Consider the following 20,251-nt stretch of genomic DNA (forward strand, 5'->3'; position numbering starts at 1 on the left):
AGAGTGAGACTCTATCTCAAAAAAAAAAGAAAAAAAAAAAGAATAAATAAAGATGTGTGTAAAGCTTTTTATCTCACAGAAAATCATTAGACAGAACTTTTCAGGGGCATCTGGTTGCACTTTCATAGTAGAACGACAGAAATGGTCAACATTCATAAGTACCTTGGAATATGGGACATGTGATAATTTATGTCCTGTTTCAAATCCTCTTTATGTGTGGGGTAGCTTTGAATTCGCTGATTGTGTGCAGATAAAATCAGCAGGTTTAAAGCAAAATCACTGTTAGGTTATAAGCCTGTCTATAAAATTTCCTTGATAATAAGAGGGAAAAATGTCAAAATAGAGGAACTTTGTGGCAATTAAATATCTTAGTAGACGACACCCTTTTGTTAACCAGATTTTGGGACTATTATGAAGACTTTAGTGGTTACTCTTTATCTCATAAATCATTGCAGCAATTTGCCTCTTCACAAATGGGCAGACACAATTCTCTGGTAATAACAGCTTCAGCACCTACGAGACAAAAGTACCTGGTGTGGCAGGATTCTCCTTGCTGAGATTTTGCTCCATTTTCAGAGCCAATGAGTTAAGTTCTTTCCTTCATGCTAATAGGGTTTCAAGTCACTCAGGTATTTAAAATATTACTTTTAGATTAAAGAACTGGAAGAGATAATAGATTTGACATTTTTGAAATTACCTTTTCTAGATGTGCCCCCAAACTCATCCTGTCTAATGCGGATCTAAATAAAAATCAAGAGCACCTTCTTAGAAGAATCACTGATATTAGTACTGTTTAGGGACAGTGGGAAGGAAAAATTTGCAATAAATTATCATTAAATGCCTTATTCCAATCAATAAGAGGGGAAACATATGGGGGAAAGAGAGATGTTTTATGGCATTCAACACTCCCCAGACACCCCCAACTCTGAGATAGTCAGGTGAATCAAGACCCTCCCTTCAGCCACCCTAACCTACTCCTTACTTACCCAGTATTGGCAGGCTGGACCTGGCCCAGCCTGATCCTGGAAGAGCCATATTCTTTCCCTCATGCTCTCCCTCTCAGATAAGGTTTCTCAGGGAAATCATATGGATACATTTTTAAAACCTGCTGCTACGTCATCTGTGCACACAATCCCAGGGAACCGGGGCAGGCAAGGAGTGAAGCTGAAGCAGGGAGGAAAGGACAGCACCAGGATACAATCTCCAAAGGCCACCATTTGCTACTGAACATGACTGATTGCTCAAGCTGGTAAGGTCATCTTCTGAGAAGCTTATAAAAGGCTGCTGATGAATGCAGTCTTAAGATTTTACTGGATCTTTAGGTTAGGTAGCAAGCATCACCAGCTTTTAAAACAGAAGCTTAGGAACTAAAAAATCTGTTGTTCCATATTACAGACACAGTTCTAGAAATTTTACGACTATCTATCCTTCTGGAAATTAAATTTTTCCCACTCCCATTTCACTATTTTTTTAAATTTTGCTTTTTTTCCCCCTCAAGCCCTTGTTCTTATTCCCACTGGTTCATATGTCCATTCAGCTTTCTTTTTATGTTCTCTTTTTTTTTTTTTGAGACAGAGTTTCGCTCTGTTGCCCAAGTTAAAATACTGTGACATCAGCTTAGCTCACAGCAACCTCACGCTCCTAGGCTCAAGCAATCCTCCTGCCTCAGCCTCCTGAGTAGCAGGGACTACAGGTGCATACCACCACTCTTGGCTATTTTTTTTTTCTTTCTGTTTTTGGTAAAGACAGGATCCCACTCTTTCTCAGGCTGATCTCAAACTCCTGAGCTCAAGAGATCCTCCTGCCTCAGTTTCCCAGAGTGCTAGGATTACAGGCTTGAGCTGCTGCTCCCGGACTATTTAGATTTCTATTTTGATTTATACAAATTGACTTTGTAAATCATTTTTTATGTTCCTCACCCATCCCAGGTTTGTGCACAGTTCCTTATAACCAGAAGGCACCAATTCTGATGTCCTCCCAGTTTCCTGTTGTGTTCTAAGATAAAATCGTCAAGATCTCTCTAGATAGGTGGCTTACTTGTATAATACCTTTTAACTACTTCAATTGCGTATGTATGTCACTTAGCATTTTATAAATTACTTTCATATATTTTTTTAGCCTTCACAATAAATTCATAAGTTAGATGTCAACATACACAGTCTAGATGTGTGAAGATTTGGACTGAGAGAGACCAAGTAAGTGGATTGTACAAAGTTACGTAGTTGTTGAATAAGAAAGTATAAGGATTTGGAGCAATGTTAGTTTGACAGCCTTACTTACTATCCTCTAGGAAGTAAGAAACAAATGGTATAGCTTTGGAAAAATTTAATGCGGTCGCCACGTTTTAGATTAAAACATGGTATTGGAGGATGAGAAACTCCATTCATCACCAGGTGAAGTGGATTTGGGGATGAAATCTTCTTTTGTAATTTACAGCACATTGTTCAGGATAGATCTATGTGACCAACCATGCTGATCAGATAAAGGAAATGATCATTTAAGTCCAGAATCAAAATGAAATGTGGCTGTATGTTCTGCTACTGTAGAAATGTGAGAAAGCTATTGCCTGTTGGAAGGGAACTCAAAAATAAACAAATAATGTCTCTATTAACACTAGCTAATGAGAACAGAAAATAGATGACTTCGAAAATCATACTTTTTAACATACCATATGAATGATGCAAATTCCTTGGGGGTGAAAAAAATTTAGCAATCTGTTCATATTGGTTGCCAGAAAGTTCTTGAATTTTAAATACAAATACTTCTATTGTGACTGTGAAGACTGACAGAGCTGTATGTCTAAAATTTTGTTTAAAATAACCAGTGAGTCTATTCTAAGATAGCAAATATTCTGTACCCCAGTGTATGCTTATCAATGCAAATATACTACTGGGGTGTAATAAATATTTCCTTGCCAATTTTTTTTCTGTAATGTTTCTATGAGCTTTATGCAGGAGTATTTGTTACTCCAAATTTAGAAAAACCTTAAAAAATAAATGCTAGATACAGCAAAAGATTAGCAGCAGCAAGATAAAGCACCACCATTTGATCATTTATGTTTGGAAATGGTAGTGATATCCTTGGTGCTATTCCATGTGTGTGAGGCACATTCAAAATATTCCCAACTCAAGATTTCCAAATGAAACACAACCCTAAATATAAAGTCTCCTCTCTTTACTCTCCTTGCCCTCTAATTTTATGCATATTTTGACTGTCTAATTAGAAATATGTGCATTTAGATGGCAAACCATTATTTATTTCTGGGTGTAATATTTTGGGTGAGATTTGTGTTTAAAGTTTAAATGAACACTGTTATTATATTAGGGAGAGTGCCTGGTTTGGAATGAAGTATTGACTTTCTAGAAACACAAAGAAAGTAAATAAGAGCAAAAGCCAAGTCAATAGGAGATCTGGACTCACTGAACAGTGAGAAATGCCAAGACCACATTTCCAGTCTGAGAAAGCGAAGGGGAGAAGCATAGAGACAGGCTGATGCTTTTTCTCTACCCAAAGTTGTCTGCAATACTTCCTAGATGCAAGAAAATGATAGAATCTGAGACAAAGTTCATAAGTCTGGATAGCAGGAAAGCAATCAAATTAAACATCAAAATTTAATTTGCTAATACTCAAATATTTTTAAACTTTTTTTTTCAAATGATCAAAATTTGTGCTTGTGCTTGCCTGTGTGTGTATGTGTGTTGCGGCAGGCTAGGAATATGGAAGAATAAAGCTACATGCCTGCCTGAAAGTGTCTATTAATAAGTATGGGAAAGAGACATATCCACAATATGTTTAAATATTATAGTAAATATGATGGGAAAGGACGACATACAAAGGTGTGAAGGATTAGAAAGGTGTCTTTGAAAAATAATGTCAGACTTACAAAATGATCACTTCTCAAGGAGAGCAATGCCTTTTCTCTTATTTCTGCTTTGGTGTCACTGTTTTAATAATTGTTCTTTTTGGCTATGCTCTCAGTGAAATCACAATACTAAACTTTTACCTAACCAGATAGTTATTTAGAGAAGCATTGAGCTTTGCTGTTGAATCTATGATCATCATGTTGGTGGTGGCAAGTGGAATTTATATTTGGACTATAAAGTAGATAGAGGATCCTTAGCTTTCCTTAAGAAGTGAGTGGTTGTGCAGATAGGCGTCACTGTTGTCCCTGAGAAAGACTGAGATACAGGTGGGATCCACATCTAAAATAGCTGCTTAGAGGAAACAGGTAAGAGTGGCGGGCAGGGGTGTCGGGTATGAGTATGTTGCTTTGTTTGTGATACCCACTGGTTAACCAGAGAAAGCCTTTTCAGTATTGCTCTGAGTTGGTTTTTATTTCCCTTTTTAAAACTTGAAATCCTATAAGAGCTTGGCTAATCATCCTGATTCATGCACATATGAATAAGTAAAATCTTGTTAATGTGTGTGATACATAGTATTTGACAGGGTTTCCAGGAATTTAGGATACTACTCAGAAATTTATTAGATATGTTATACCTCATGAAAACATCCAATTTATTTATTATTAACTCTTTCTCAACTGTGTTACTGGAAGGAATTATTAGACTGTCCATAGTAAACTGAAATCAATTTATTTGATTTAAAAACATCTTTTTCTTTCTCTTTTTCCATTTTCCCTCTTTCCTTCCTTCTTTTCATCTTTTCTTTCCTTTTTTTTGTTACCTTTGGGATAATTTTCTTCTATAAAAAATGACTGTAAACATCAACATCTGGTTACCATTTCTCAGTCCCAGATAATTTGAGAATTTAAAATGTTTGAATTCCAGTACAAGAGATTTTTATCAAAGAATGTGTATTTTCAGTCTTTGAGAGGAGATAGATATTTGAGGGGCTATGATCAGGAAGATGAGCGAGACTACAGAGTGTAGCTATAAGGTCAGAAGGATGCTCAGTCAGTGTGACTTCAGCCAGAAACTGAAACAAGTCCTGTCTACACTCATGTGCTATAACATACCATTCTTCTCAAGACTATAAGACACTAAACTTAAGGGACAGGACAAAGTAGCCACTAACCATGAGTTTTTTTTTTATTATTACAATTGAATGTTTTAATTTTATTTACTTTTTATTTCAGAATATTATGGGAGTACAAACACTTTGGTTACATAAATTGCTTTTGTACCACCCGAGTCAGAGCTACAAGCATGCCCATCCCCCAGATAGCATGTACCACATCCATTAGGTGTGAATTTACCAATCCCCCTTTTCCCCCTCCCACCTGCCTGACACCTGATGAATATGACTTCCCATATGTGCACATAAGTGTTGATAGGTTAGTACTAGTTTAGTGGTGAATATACGTGATGTTTGTTTTTCTATTCTTGTGTTACTTTACTTAGAAGAATGGGCTCCATCTAGGATAATACAAGAGATAGTTCATCACTTTTTTTTATGGCTGAGTAGTTCTCTGTGGTGTATATATATATATATATATATATATATATATATATATATATATACCAGATTTTATTAATCCACTCATGTATTGATAGGCACTTGGTTTGTTTCCACATCTTTGCAATTGTGAATTGTGCTGCTATACACATTCAATTACAGATGTCTTTTTTATAGAATGTCTTTTTTTCCTTTGGGTATACTCAGTAGTGGGATTGCTGGATCAAATGATAGATCTACTTTTAATTCTTTGCAGTGTCTCCATACTGCTTTCCGTAGATGTTGTACTAGTTTGCAGTCTCACCAGCAGTGTATGAGTGTTCCTATCTCTCCACATCCATGCCAACATTTATTGCTTTGGGACTTCTTGGTAAAAGCCATTCTCACTGGATTTAAGTGATATCTCATTGTGGTTTTGATTTGCACTTCCCTGATGATTAGAGATGTTGAGCATTGTTTCATATGTTTGTTGGCCATAAGTCTATCTTCTTTTGAAAAGTTTCTGTTCATGTCCTTTACTCACTTTTTAATGGGGTTGTTTGATTTTTTCTTGCTGATTTTTCTGATCTCTATATAGATATCATGACTTTTAATAAATTTGTTGAATGGCCTTTAAAATACGGACAATGAAGGCTGACAGAGAACAGGTGGAATCCTTGGGGTTTTATACTCCTGTGACCTCTACAACTATATTGGTAGTATCTTATCTAGATCTAGTGTTGTTGCATCAACTTGCCAAATTTTCTGCTTACAGCTTTCCTTTCTGATAGATAATTAAAATCTGTGGTTTTTTTTCAAGGATTCTTACTGTGTTCAACTGCATAAAGGTGGAAAAAGTGTAAACATTTTCAGACAAAGATGTGACCAATTACCTTTTGAAATGTAATTTTTGGAAGGGAAGATGTTCTCCACACTGAGTGACTAATGGAGATAGACTACCAGTGGTCCAAAATAAGCCACTGGCCCCTGCTGCCTGCCTATGCCACAGCTTCTTGAGTTTTGTTTTTGCTTCCTTTGTAGAACTCTGCGGCTCCTTGACTAGCACATGAAGCCACCTCTTGGGGTTGTTGGAACTCTTCTTGATGACAAGGGAAGGCATTTCTGCATCCCTGCCTCAGGGCTTCCTCTTAATCTTCAGGGGACCTCTCACCCTGTTGCACATGGATTTCTCCTTTCAACAGGTAATTACAGGAAAATGTCCATGTATGATCTTGTAAGTTATTTGCAATGAATAAGTGGGTCAAAAGCAAAGGTGAAAGATACAGTCCTTGAATGCTAAATCTTGTTGAGGTTTAAGGATATCTTCCTGTATTGCATGGATTTCTCTTAAGCAGAAATGACCTCATAGCAAGAGATTAATGTTGCATGCATAGAGGTTGCTGAACCCAAATGATCTTAGGAAGAAGTCATTCTTCACATGCAGCTATCCAAGTTGCCACTTTAGAATGCATTTTCATCTAAGTGGAGTCTGCGTTATAGGACATGTTTCCTGTAACTTCTGCAACCAGAGACATAAATATTTTCTGATTCATATTTTTGTGGCCAATTTAGTTTTTCGTACCCCACCTTGTCAAGGAACCAGGTTTATCACTCAGTTGGTGACCTACTTTCTTGCCAGAATTTTTACCTGTGGGCTCAATCACACACTCAACCAGCAAGAAACAGGATGTTAGGCTAAAAGCCAGGGTTCACAGGCCGGTATTCCTGTTTATTGTTCTATGATAATTCTTAAACAGTGTCCTTAGTTCTGTGTGAGCAGGCAGAGAGAGAAGAGTAGACCTGACAAGGCAGCTGTGGCAGACAAATTCACCCCGGCAGTCACTGCTGTGCAGAATGGCCCCCCATGTGTCTGATTTGAGCCATACTGGATTTGGCAAACTTCTAAACCAAATGATTACAGACACTTTCCCCTGTCATAATCAAAATATAATATACATGTATCAAAGTACAAACATTAATACATACAGTTTACCAAATAGAAATAGAAGAAATAGAGCATTCCTAACATCATCATTTCTTTTTTAATCACATTCTTCCCAGTACAAAATTTTTTAGTAACTTCCATATGTGTGTATCCATTTATAAATTATATATATAAAAACTTGTTTGTAATGTTGATCATAAATCATTCCTAAAAATGTAAATTTAAAGCATAACAAGCTATCAAAGAAAAGAAAAGCTATAATATTTTTCTCTTGTACCCCAAAGGATTATGGCCTAGAGAATACACTCTTCCCGTTGGAACTTCTCTGTGTGGGTAATCACGCACACCTACTTATTCCTGACTTGGAGATCTCCAGGTGGGGATAATAATCATCTTCTTGGCTTCCCTGTATGTTCTCACTTCATTAAAATGTTAAAATGTTGTCGATTTCTGAAATCTGCTATGTAGATATTCAGAATTCATGTGTGCTGCATATTATGTTCTTTTCTTTAACTTCTACAGCTTAGAAAACAGTTGTGTAGATCTGGAATGTTTGTTTCAAACTCTCAGATTTATTTCAACTCTAGGGCCAACTTCTCCTAGTCTGCCTTGTCCAGTAGTTGCCAATAAATGGACGTGGTACTAAATATTTGCAACTTGTTATGTCACAAGTGAAAATCTCAGGTCCTCTATCCCAATGTAAGCTGTTACATTATGTAGTGTGGATCTTTTTGGCACTAACATATCATTATCCTTTGCTTTTAAGTGATGTAAAGTTTTATAAGTATCTGTGGGAGAAAAACAAATATGGTATATATTTGTATACAATCCTGAGATGGAAATATGGTCTTTCAAAATATAAAGTTACAGAGTCTGCTGTTTGAAACTTTTTGTCACATTCAAACATGGTATGCTCAGCATTTTTCCTTCTGTGATGACTGAATCCCAGGTTGACCATTCTTCTTGTATGCTGTCTTAGTATTAAAATAACCCTACTATGCTTTTGAGATCTAGAAATTAGGACTGTTGATCTGTTCTTAGTAGTTGTCCCATTGCATGTGTGTGTACATGTGTGTGTGAGAGAGTCAGAGTATTAATACTATTAGATTTTTTCAATTTGAAATAATTTCAGGCTTGGAAAGTTGCAAAAATAGTACTTAGAATTTCCTTACAAATTTCATCCAACTTTCCCAAATATTAACATTTTGCATAACCACAGCCAATTATCAAAACCAGGAATTACCATCAATGTAATACTACTGGCTAAATTATAGACTGTATTTGAATTTTATTAATTATCCCAGTAATGTTCTTGTTTTCTAGGCCTGGGATCGGATCCAGTATCACACAGTTATTACATCACTTTAGTGTCTTTAATGTGTAACTGATCCTCAGGTCTTTCTTTATCTTTCAAGACTACTTTCCAATTGTTTTGTAAAATGTCCCTCAAATTGGGTTAGATGTGTTTTCTCATTATTAAATTCAGTTTAGAAAGTTCTGGCAGGAATAACACATAAATGACATTTTGTTTTGTTTTGTTTTTCTTTTTCAGTGTGTTCTATCACAAAGTACATTACGTAGATATTTTTCATTATTTGTGATGTAAACTATGGTCACCTCTTTAAGGTGCTACTTGTCTCCCTTAGAGCGTTAATTTTTTCCTTTATATTTATCTTTGGAGAACTTTCCCCACATTTGTGTGTTTGTTTGTTTATTAGTTTGGACTCATGGATATTTGTTTGATTATAGATTATAATAACTAAATCAATCAGAGTATAGGTTCTAATGCATCACTATGATCATCTCTATTTTCTTGTTCTAATTGTCCTGGAATTATACCTTTTTCATGTTGACTTGTATTTTCTTTGAAATATCCACCATTTTTTGAGACTGCCTTACTTTCCAAGACCACAAAATGTTCCAGGTTTACCTTGTTGTTTCCTGTATAAGTCCCAGAATTTGATTTTTCTCCACCTAGTATAATTTCCTTTTGTTGGAGAATGGTGTTTAGAAACCATGATCTGAGTAATAGATGTGTTCATTGCTACTGGAATGTCATTGTTTTTAGAGTTTCTCAATAAAAAGAGCTAGGAAAATATATGTATGGATGCACATAAACATATATATATATTTATTTTATATTTATCTACCTATATTAAAAATAATGATTTCATCCTGATACCTTCAATTCCAGTCCTATACCACAAGGTTCATTTCAGGTTATTTATAACTCTTTCATTGGCAATAAGAAATATGGCTCTCATTATTCACATGATATTCTTGTACTTGGTCAATTCTAGAATATACACAGTTTCAGAATTGGTAGCCTGTACTTATGTGAAAAACAAGTTTATTGACAAAGTACAGTGGCTGTGTACAGTTTTAATTCACTTATAGTACACAGTCAAAATACTGTTGTGTAGTTAATTTGGTTAGTTCTTTTCTTCTTTGTCCCCTTGGATGTGTCTGTTATTTATTTGGAATGCAGAAAGTTTTGTTTTGTTTTTTTTCCCGTTTGCAGTCCATTTTGATTCCTCCACTGATTTAAATTATTTTTAAAAATGTTTTGGGAATATGAGGTATTAACATGATTCTAAAAGTCATACCAAAAAGGTATATTCAGAGAAGTTTCACTCTCTTACCACTCCTTCTACCGTATTCTCATTTCTCATTCTTTCCAGTCAATTCTCACTCATCACATATAGGTAAACAAGCTCATTCATTCCTGTTTGTCTTTTCTATTGTGCTTTTTCTTTACACAAAAGAGCAGATAAATAAATAAATATGTATACATATTTTTTATATCTCTTTCTATCTTATGTGACAGAAAACATACTGTAGAGTCTCCTTTGCACTTTTGTTTTTTTTCATTTAATTGTTGTATCCTGGAAATTATTCCATATCAGCTCATAGAAATCTTCCTCATTATTCTTACAGCTGCGTTTACATTGTGTTTACTGTTTACTCAACCATTATCCAGTTTATAGGCATCTAGATTGTTTCCAAGATTTTGCAATTACAAATAATGTGGCAATAGATAATCTTGTTTATTTGTATTTTTTTTTATTGCTGGAAACATATCTTCATGGATTTTCATTTTCAATGTGTCGTATACTAAATCTTCTGTATCTTTCCAGAATACATGCTTTCTCTGTGGAAGTTGTGGCAAATTTCCAGACTTGGCATCAAGTAAATTTGGTGGCTTTCAAAAATAATATTCATCTAATATGAGTGCATTTTATCACTTCCAGGGACAGCCATAAGAATGCCCCACTGCCACAAAATGTAATCTAACATGAAGTTCAAAAATGTTTTCATCAATGAGAGCAAAAATAAAATGTGTATGAAGTTTCCCAAAGGTGAAACAGTACTTAGAAAGTATGAACTTTCACATTTATGCATAATTTTAAGTGATTGCTACTAATTTTCCCTATGAAATACCAGTTGTTTTGTAAAAGTCTTTTTTTAATCTAAAAAAAATGCTAATTTCTCCACACATATGAAGCTCAAATATTCTGGTTTTTCTTCAGATTGAATAAATCTTTCGCCTTTTACTAAAAAAAAAAAAAAATGCTCAATATATGTTCAGAAATGGGTGCAGGCTAAGCTAAATATATTGCTCACTTTTGTCATCTATCACTTTTCACATACAGAAAAATTACACAAAAGCATATTGGGTCTCCTTTTATATTTTGCCAACTAAATTTACAGTCTTGTCCATGTTTGGGCAAATAGAGCCAGATTGTCTCAGCTTTATTCCCAATTCATGTTCATTGAACTACAGCAAGGCTCTACATCAAAATAGACCATAAACATGTTTCTTCAAATGTAAAACAGAAGTAATTATATTCTGCAGTAAGTAAGAAAAGATTAATGAGGTAGTGCCAATAAAGTATTCATTTAGGAAGCTCTGAAAAAAAATAAAAACACCATTTTCATGATCCCTAAAAACATAAAATTAGGGAGCTTCCCAATGAAGAAGTCGAATCTTTTATTTTCTTGTTTCTGTCAAGAGTAAGTTCTTGCTGAATTATATCCTACTATTATTTTTCTTCCACATTTAGTGCCGTGTTTTCACTGTCTCCTTAGTTTTTCCATATCTCTTGTATTAAACATTCTGTTTTGTGCCTTTCTTGAAACCTTCTTGTCTTTGTTTTGTTTTATCTTTCTCACGACCTCTCTGGGCTCCAAAAAGTGAGGCAAAATATTTTTCTATTCCTATTAGTAAACAATTTATTTATTTCTAATTTACATTTGATGTTTTATGGAACAAAGGACCTTGCTTTGTTTTTCATGCTTTGAAAAATCCCATTTCTGATTATAATGTATAATAAATAAGAATTTTTGAGACACATGAATTTTCAGTATTTATTTATTTTGAATTAACCAACAAAATGACACCATTGAAAACCTGCACATTTTTGTAACTATTCTCTATCAGATGCATATAATCTACATATCATTGTCAAAAAAAATCTTTGGTTATTGTCAGAAAGACAATATTTTTGATATGATAATCTAAGAACACTCACATAACATTATGTCAGAAAGCACATTATTTTATTCTGGAAACATCCACTATATTATTCATATGATTCCTCAGAAAAATCTCAAAACACATTCTAAACTACTTTTTCAAGTGCTTTATAAACAGACAAAGGATGGTTCAAGTGTGTGTGCATCTGCGTGTGTGTGTGTGTGTGTGTGTGTGTGTGTGTCTGTGTGTAAAGTAGAAGGATGGACAATGACAATTTGTGAGAGCACCGAATCCTAACCACTAGACCACCAGGGAGCGATGACAATGACAATTTGTATGTCACTTTCAAGATCTTCCTCCCCTAAGGGTTAATCAGTTCTAAGAAACTGAATCCTATTTTTGTTGCCAAATTAATAAAAACAGCCATACCTGTTGCCCAAGGCACTATTATTTCTTCAGACAGCCACAGTGGGGGAAGAGAGGTTTCTTTTCTTTTCTTACCTAATTAAAATGAAACAAATGAGCTATAATAGAAATCATAAAGTCACCATAGGATATTTCCTTGGGCTATCAGCTTTCCCAGATGGTCATTAATACCCAGATTATAACACATAACAATTCTCTTTATTCCTTGCTATGTACCACATCTTGAAAAAAGGCTTATTAAATATTTGGAAACTGGCTAATATCATTGGAAAAATAATCATATACAGTGGTTTAAAGATTGGTTAGTTAGAATTGAAGAATATTTGGGACCCCCAAAGAAATAAACAAAAATACAGGGAAAAAATATTATTTTAGGAGACAATAGGCAAAACTTAGTGTTTTGGGAGGTATATTAGTAGCATCAGTCAACTGAGTATGAATTTACTGCTGCCGGTGTACCGTTTACTTGCTTTGTGCTTTTAGAGATACAGGAAAGGAGGGCCACAGTCTTTGTCTTTAAGATCTGATAACAGGTTAACAATGTGTACCTGTGTACTGTCAGGAGCTATGTGGGGTGTTGAGGAGACTCAAGTGTGTAGTTAAAGCTGTCTCCAAAAGCTTCTGTTCACCCCCACCTCCAAATAAGTGGAAATCCAAAAGTCAAAAAATAATATTACATAAAAATTTGATTTAAAAAAGGGAAACTTTTGCAAAACTACCTGCATGTGTCACATAATTTATTATTTAGGAATTGGTTATGATGTTTGAAAACACAATTGAATTTAAAAGTTAATCAAAGATCTACATGTAGAGATTACTACAATAAAAATAAGAGAAGGAAGGTGTCTTTAAGTCTGTGATTCTTTATTTAAATTTATTTAGAGGTATATATGTCTATCTGAAGAACTCAGTAGCATTCATCATACTGAAATTGCTCAACATTAGCTAGTAGCACTTGGAAACCATTCCCCACTATTGTGGTTCTTAAATGTCTTCAATATTTCACACACTGAATTCAGAAATGCAATTAGCAACCTGAATAGCATATCAACATTTGATAATTGCACCTAAAATATAGAGAAGATTATGTAGTTTTACTCTAAAAAGGCTATTCCTTTTTTCCCTCTCAGAAAATTTCTATTCTTTTTGCCATGTTTTATTTTCCTTCTTTATGCAAAAGCGATGGTGCTGAATGCTAACGAATTGATTCTCGGTCAAATCTCAAGCAGTTATTTTCTAGTAATTAGTTCAGGCTTTTGTGTTTCTGACATTCTGCAAACATTTTGTTTGGATTCTTGATTTGTCTTTCCTTAATAAATCAACTGCTAGCCTTTAGTAGGTACTCATCCTAGGGAATATAAAAAACAGGACAAATTTGTCTTTTCTGAATGGGCTAATAGCAAGTTTGGGCAATTTTTTAGACTTGAACACTTTCTGTGGGTATCCTTGAAAATTAGCCATTTGTCCAGAGACCATGAATGCTGACTCTAATGGGCATGGCTCACATTTCCACTTACACCCACCCAGTGCTGCTATTTCTGGTGGATAGAGCGGTTGGCAAGTTCAGCAAGATTCCAGGTGTCATGGACCATCAACCTCTTTTTGTTCTCCTGGGTGTATTCTACCTAATTGGGGTCCAGTGCTGTGGCAATATCCGTTTTTCGGTTCTTATTGGCTGCTGCCCACACCCTTCTTTCCATAGCTATTACTTAAGGACCAGACTTACAGAGTGTTTTACACTCACCTCTCGACTACTTTTCCCTGTTGAGATTTTGAAGATTAACTCCGGAAAGACCACAGATAATCCTTGAAAGCAGCAGAAAGAATGTTCCTTTATTGGTATTTCAGTAGCTTAACAATCCATGAATGATAGACACCTTTGGAAAAACATACTATTTTAGATGTTTCCCTCAAAGTGGAGGGAACAAGATGGATATCTAAGGTTAGTGAGATTCATTAGCCTCAGGAGAACTAGTCTTTTTACCGAAGAGTCTCAAAGACCTAAAAAAGATTTTCTATTACTATTAAATGGGCATATTTAAACCTTCCATTTTTTCCATTTTGTAAAGTCACTATTATTTCTACATCAGCACTGTGGAGTACTTTCAACCTTTAGACTTTTTCATTCATCACTAATTTATTCAATAAATTGTTTTAAATACGTTTTATATGGCAGGCACTATATTGGGTACTGAAGTATAGATATCAAGAAGACATAGGTTTGGCTTTCAGTAAGTTCATGGTCTGGTGGACACACAAGTAACTAAAGCAGTCATTATAGTACACTGATACCTACAATAACAGACAGTACGCAAAGGCACGACAAGGTCACATAGGAGGAACATGTAAAATCAAACTATAGGGGAAAGGGGAGATAGGTGATAAAGAAGAAGCCTATCTTTCAGAGGAGGCAATTTAGGGAAATTGAATTTCAAATGATAAAGAGAAGGAAAACAGAGAAAGAAGATTCCACTAAGAGGTTAGAGCATCTAGTATCAAGATACAGAGTTGGTATAAATCATGGGGGTGTTTGCAGCATAGCAAAATAATTGACAGCAAAGACTTCAGATTAAGAGTCTATGGGTAAGATTAAAATATGTGCAAAGAATCTGCACAGACATTTCTCCAAGAAGATATAAAATTGTCAACAGATATATGAAAAGATGTTCAACATTACTAATAATAAGGGAAATGCAAATTAAAACCACTATGAGCTATCACCTAACACCTGTTAAGGTTAAGATGACAATTCTCAAAAGACAAGAGATAAGAAATGTTGGCCAGGATGTAAAGAGAAGACAACCCTAGCACACTGTTGGTGGGAATTCAGATTGATACAGCCATTGTGGAAAACAATATGGAAGTTCATAAATAAATTAAAAATAAAATTACCATATGACCCAGCAATCCCTCTTCTGGTACATATCCAAAGAAGATGAAATCACCACCTCATAAAGATATCTGCATTCCCATATTCATTGCAGCATTATTGACAATAGCTAAGATGTGGAAACAACTATAGTGTCCACTGACGGATGAATATAGAAAATAAGGGGTGTGTGTGTGTGTGTGTGTGTGTGAGTAAGCCATAAAAAAAATGAAATCTCATCATTTACATCAATAAGGTTGGAACTGGAGGACATTATGCTAAGTAAGCCAGACACAGAACAAAAAATATCATATGATCTTGGTTATATGTGGAGTCCAAAACAGAAAAGGTCAAATTTCAACTATACAGAGATAGAGAATAAAATAATCATTGCCAGGAGCCATTTTACTGTCTATATGTATCCCATAGCATCATGTTATAAGCCTCATGTATACACAATAAAATTTATTAAAAAAATAAAATCAAAATAGAAAATACCAAAACAACAAATGTTGGTGTGGATGTAGAGAGACAGGAACACTCATACACCACTGGTGGGACTGCAAACTAGTACAACCTCTATGAAAAGTAATATGGAGATACCTCAAAGAACTAAAAGTAGAACTACCATTTGATCCAACAATCTCACTACTGGGCATCTACCCAAAGGAAAAAAAATAAATTCTATAAAAAAGACATCTGCACTAGAATGTTTATAGTATCACAATTCGCAAATGCCAAAATGTGGAAACCACCCAAGTGCCCATCAATACATGAGTGGATTAATAAAATGTGGTATATGTATATCATGGAGTACTACTCAGCCATAAAAAATGGTGAACTAATACCTTTTGCATTATCCTGGATAGAGCTGAAGCCCATTCTCCTAAGTGAAGTTCCACAAGAATGGAAAAACAAACACCACATTACTCCCCATTAAATTGGTACTAATTGATCAAAACTTATGTTCACATATGGAAGCAACATTAATTGGGTGTTGGGCAGGTGGGAGGGGGGAGGAGGATAGGTAAACTCCCGCCTAAAGGGTGTGGTGGGCTCTGTCTGGGGGATGAGCATGCTTGTAGCTTTGACTGGAGAGGTGCAAAGGCAATTTATGTAACCAAAACGTTTGTACCCCCGTAATACTCTGAAATAAAAAGAAAATTAGGGGGGAAAGAAAAAGGGAAAAAGTCACTAATGTGAGATGGTTACCCTAAAAAGGTGATATAATTTCAGGCTGCAATGATGGAAATAGGTAATATCTTCTGGTAAGAAAGATATTAGGTAAGAAAAGATTTCTTACCTATCTAGGTAAGAAAAGATTTCTTAAAACATAAAAAGTATTAAGAAAAAAGGAAAAGACTGATAAAATTTGACAGTTAAAAAAAAAAAGAAAGAAAGAAAGAAAAAGAAAAGAACTCTGGTCCCAAAGGAAGAATAACGGTTTAAAAACAGAAAAAAAAAGTCTCTGGGTTAAAATTTTGGTCTTACATATGTTATGCAGCCTTAAACAAGATTCCTTCACTTCCTTTCATATATTTGTTTCCTTATCAGTAAAATAAGGAAAGTAATTGTACCTTCAAATAAATAAATGAACAAATAAAATGAATGTCACCGTCTCTACCTCCAACCAACCAGGTTTCTATGAAAGTCTCTGGATGACCATAAACCCCAGAGAGAAGTTTTAAAATTGGAAGAATAAAATGAACAAAGGCATATTTGTGATTTATAATTTTCAAAGTCATCATCCAAAAGTGAAATAAAGGATGTAAATGAGCATAACTCAATTTTTCCTTACACTCCTGTTAGTAAAACACTTATAGCTTTGGAGGAAAACTACAGTCAGATCATATTCCAGAGCGCTTAGCAAGCGGTGAGAAATACAGGGAGCTTCCAGAAAATAGAATCCTCCCCTGGAGGACTTGAACTTTGGGGAATTTGAAGAAAGGAAAAGGCTGTGCTTCACAAAAACTGTGTGTGTCCCTGATCATCAAACGCCTGATGAAAGTTTCCTGGGTCAGAGTGATAGCTCATTAGTAGGCCTCAGTTTCTAGAAGGCACAATATATGATCATTCCCAGAGGTTCTGAATGAGGGGTCATATTTAACAGGGAAACAGGGGTGGGGCAGAGAGGACAGAAAGAGACATGCAGAGAGAAACAAAGAGGACACAGAGCACAATTACAAGGGCTGGCTTGGAATATTAATGTAGCCACAAAGGGGTCACTCTTCAGAAGGCCATGAAATAGACAATTGCCTCTAGAAATTGGAATAGTACGTGATTTTCCACCATCCTCCATCATAGGAAAGCTACAGGAGCCAAATCAGCGTCTCTGGGCTGTCCATGTTGTCTAAAATGGATTTGTTTACCTCCTGCTCAGAATCAGAGAGCACATTAGAATTAGAAGGCCAGTGTGGATGTGAAGCAGACGGAGACCAAGAAGTAGAAGTTCTCCCTCCTAAAACATGGTAGTGGGAATTGGGAAAGGCACTCCTGTCATCCTCATTTAATCTTCCAAAGGTTAGAGTCAACTGTAAAGTTTCCAAAGGAGAAGGAATGCAAATAAATAAATAAATAAATAATAAAAATATGAGAGTTATAATCGTTTATGTGACTGAAGTATAAACATAAATTGACTGAGAAATCTCTAAATTGGACTGAGTTTACATGGAAGTGATTAAATTGATTCTGAGTCAGATAGATAGTTTAGAATCGAAAATCAAATTGAATTATAAGAAAATAAAGTTAAAAATTTGCACAATGGCATTTGTGACTATGAATGTCTGTGCCCCCTACATAATAAGGTGTTTGAACTTCTTCCTAAGGGCAATTAGATGCCATTGAAAGATACTAAGCAGAGAGGTGGCATGATCAGATTTTTATTTTAGTAAAAAATCACTTAGGGAGAAAATTAATTGGATTCAGTGGGAGGAAAAGCAGCAGGGCATAGATAAGGAGCTAGTTAGAATAATATTACTAAAATTCAGGCAAGAAGAGTTAAGATCCCTAAATAATGCAGTGAAGTGGATGATCCTGAGAGATACTAGGTAGAAAGAATTTATAGGACTTAAGGGCTGAATATACAAGGGGTGATGTTGGGGGAAATGGAGGACACCTTCATTCATTTAATATTTAATAAGCATCTACTGTGTGCCAGGTGCCACACTACCTGCAGGGAATACAGGTATGAGCAAAAGGGACCAGTCCTGAATGTCAGCAAACTTATAGTCTAAAAAAGAGATGTAGCTATTAATCAAACAATCATATAAACACATGTAAATTATATCTTTGGTAACTGGTTCAATGTAGGGGTTTACGATGTGATCCAAGATTTAACCCAGGCAGGGAGGTAAAGGAAGGTTGTCTAAAAGGGACAACTGAGCTTAAAATTGAAGGATGGAGAAGGGTTAATTTAGTTATTGGCAAAGAAATACCTGTCTGACATCTCAAATATTTCTGATAATCATCAGTAAGAAATGCATTTTATCTAGTAATTTAGTACCCATACACACAGACACAAACACACACACATATACACACAGACACACACACATGCATGCACACTCACAAAGACAGAACAAAAGCTTTGGATATCAAATTTACTCTACTTGCATATACTCTGTCATGCTATGTTAATCTATTCTGTTATTTTAATGTTGCAGGCAGCCCATTAAATTGATTTCACAATCCACTCAAAAGTTGTGATGTACAGTTTGCACGATACTGACTGACTTACTGGCAATGTTTTTTGAATGCATACCATACTGTGTGTTCCTCACTATCATAACAACCCTGCCAGTATATACTGCTGGTCCCATTTTACAAAGGAGTCAACCGAGGTTACTGGCTAGAGCTACACAGTTAAGAAATGACAGAGTTTGTATTATAAATAAAGTAGAGTCTGCACACTGAATTGTCTTGTAAATTACCTGGCTGTCCAGACAGATGGAAATACTGCTCAATAAAGTTAATAAACCCGGAAGTAAAAGGGAAGAATGTGGTTCTTCTCACATATAGATCATATCTCTCCATATCCACAAGAGCAGACCACAACATAGGCCAGCTGGCCAGTGTGGCAAGCCACTGACCCTACCAATAATGGTGAAACATTTCCAAATAAGTGAAAAAGACATGTTGCTCAAAATATTTGCTTTGCCAAATTAGGATTTAGCATAGAAATCCTTAAGATTTCTAATATCTTCTTCATTCTTATATGATAGAAATGATAGAAAATGATACAAAAAATAGCCTCTTATACATTGTGAATTGAGAAGTGACATACATTATGATTTAGTACACATCCATATCTGCTTGCATACATCTTCCCAAGCATCTGCCACCTTTTGGTGTCATTTCCTTGGGGTACAGTTGTGTCTTTAGAAATTCTCTATCAAAAATTCAATTATCTTGTGTGAATTGTGACAGTTTAATTCATTATCAGTTTTTGACAACTTAATGAGAATTAGATTATATGATTCAATTCAGTGTAATAAACATTTATCTAAAATCAACTATAAGATTCTGTGCAAGGTTCAAATAACTATTATAATTATCTTAGGAACCTGATTGCAAGAACATTAAGGGAACAGGACACAGGTAGATAAGTTTTGGTAGGGGGAGGGGTAAACGGATGGTTTGGCCCTGCTGCCCTATGGCCAGCTGTTACAGAGCCATACAGGGTGGGGTCCTGGGCAGGCTGAAGTCTGCAGGATCCCAGGGAATTACGAGGAAGAGCATTGGGTAAAAAGCTGGTGTCAGAAGCAATGACACTCCTGGAGCATGAGCACACCCAACAGCCAGATCTCTGTTTCTAATACTATTGTCCCATAGAAGGAACTTCCCCACTTCTTTGAGAGATGGCTGATTCTAGGGCTGGGACAAGATGAGCCTAGATAGTGTCTTATATTTTCAGAAAATAAGAAAGTGTTCCAAAAATCCCCCAGAACAAAACAAACTACAAAGGTAGGGACATAAAAAAGGATACACGAGCCAATGGAATGAGCCCTGATAGCCAAATCTAAAATAATTGAAGCAACAAAATAAATAGCAAAGCAGTATGCAAAGGGGGATGAAAGGAGGAACTTTTCCATGGAGCAAGCTGACACACATCGTTTCAGCCGGGCCATCAAGGTTAATAGGC

Source organism: Lemur catta, chromosome 8, assembly GCF_020740605.2.
Source record: "Lemur catta isolate mLemCat1 chromosome 8, mLemCat1.pri, whole genome shotgun sequence".
NCBI classification, from domain to species: Eukaryota; Metazoa; Chordata; class Mammalia; order Primates; family Lemuridae; genus Lemur; species Lemur catta.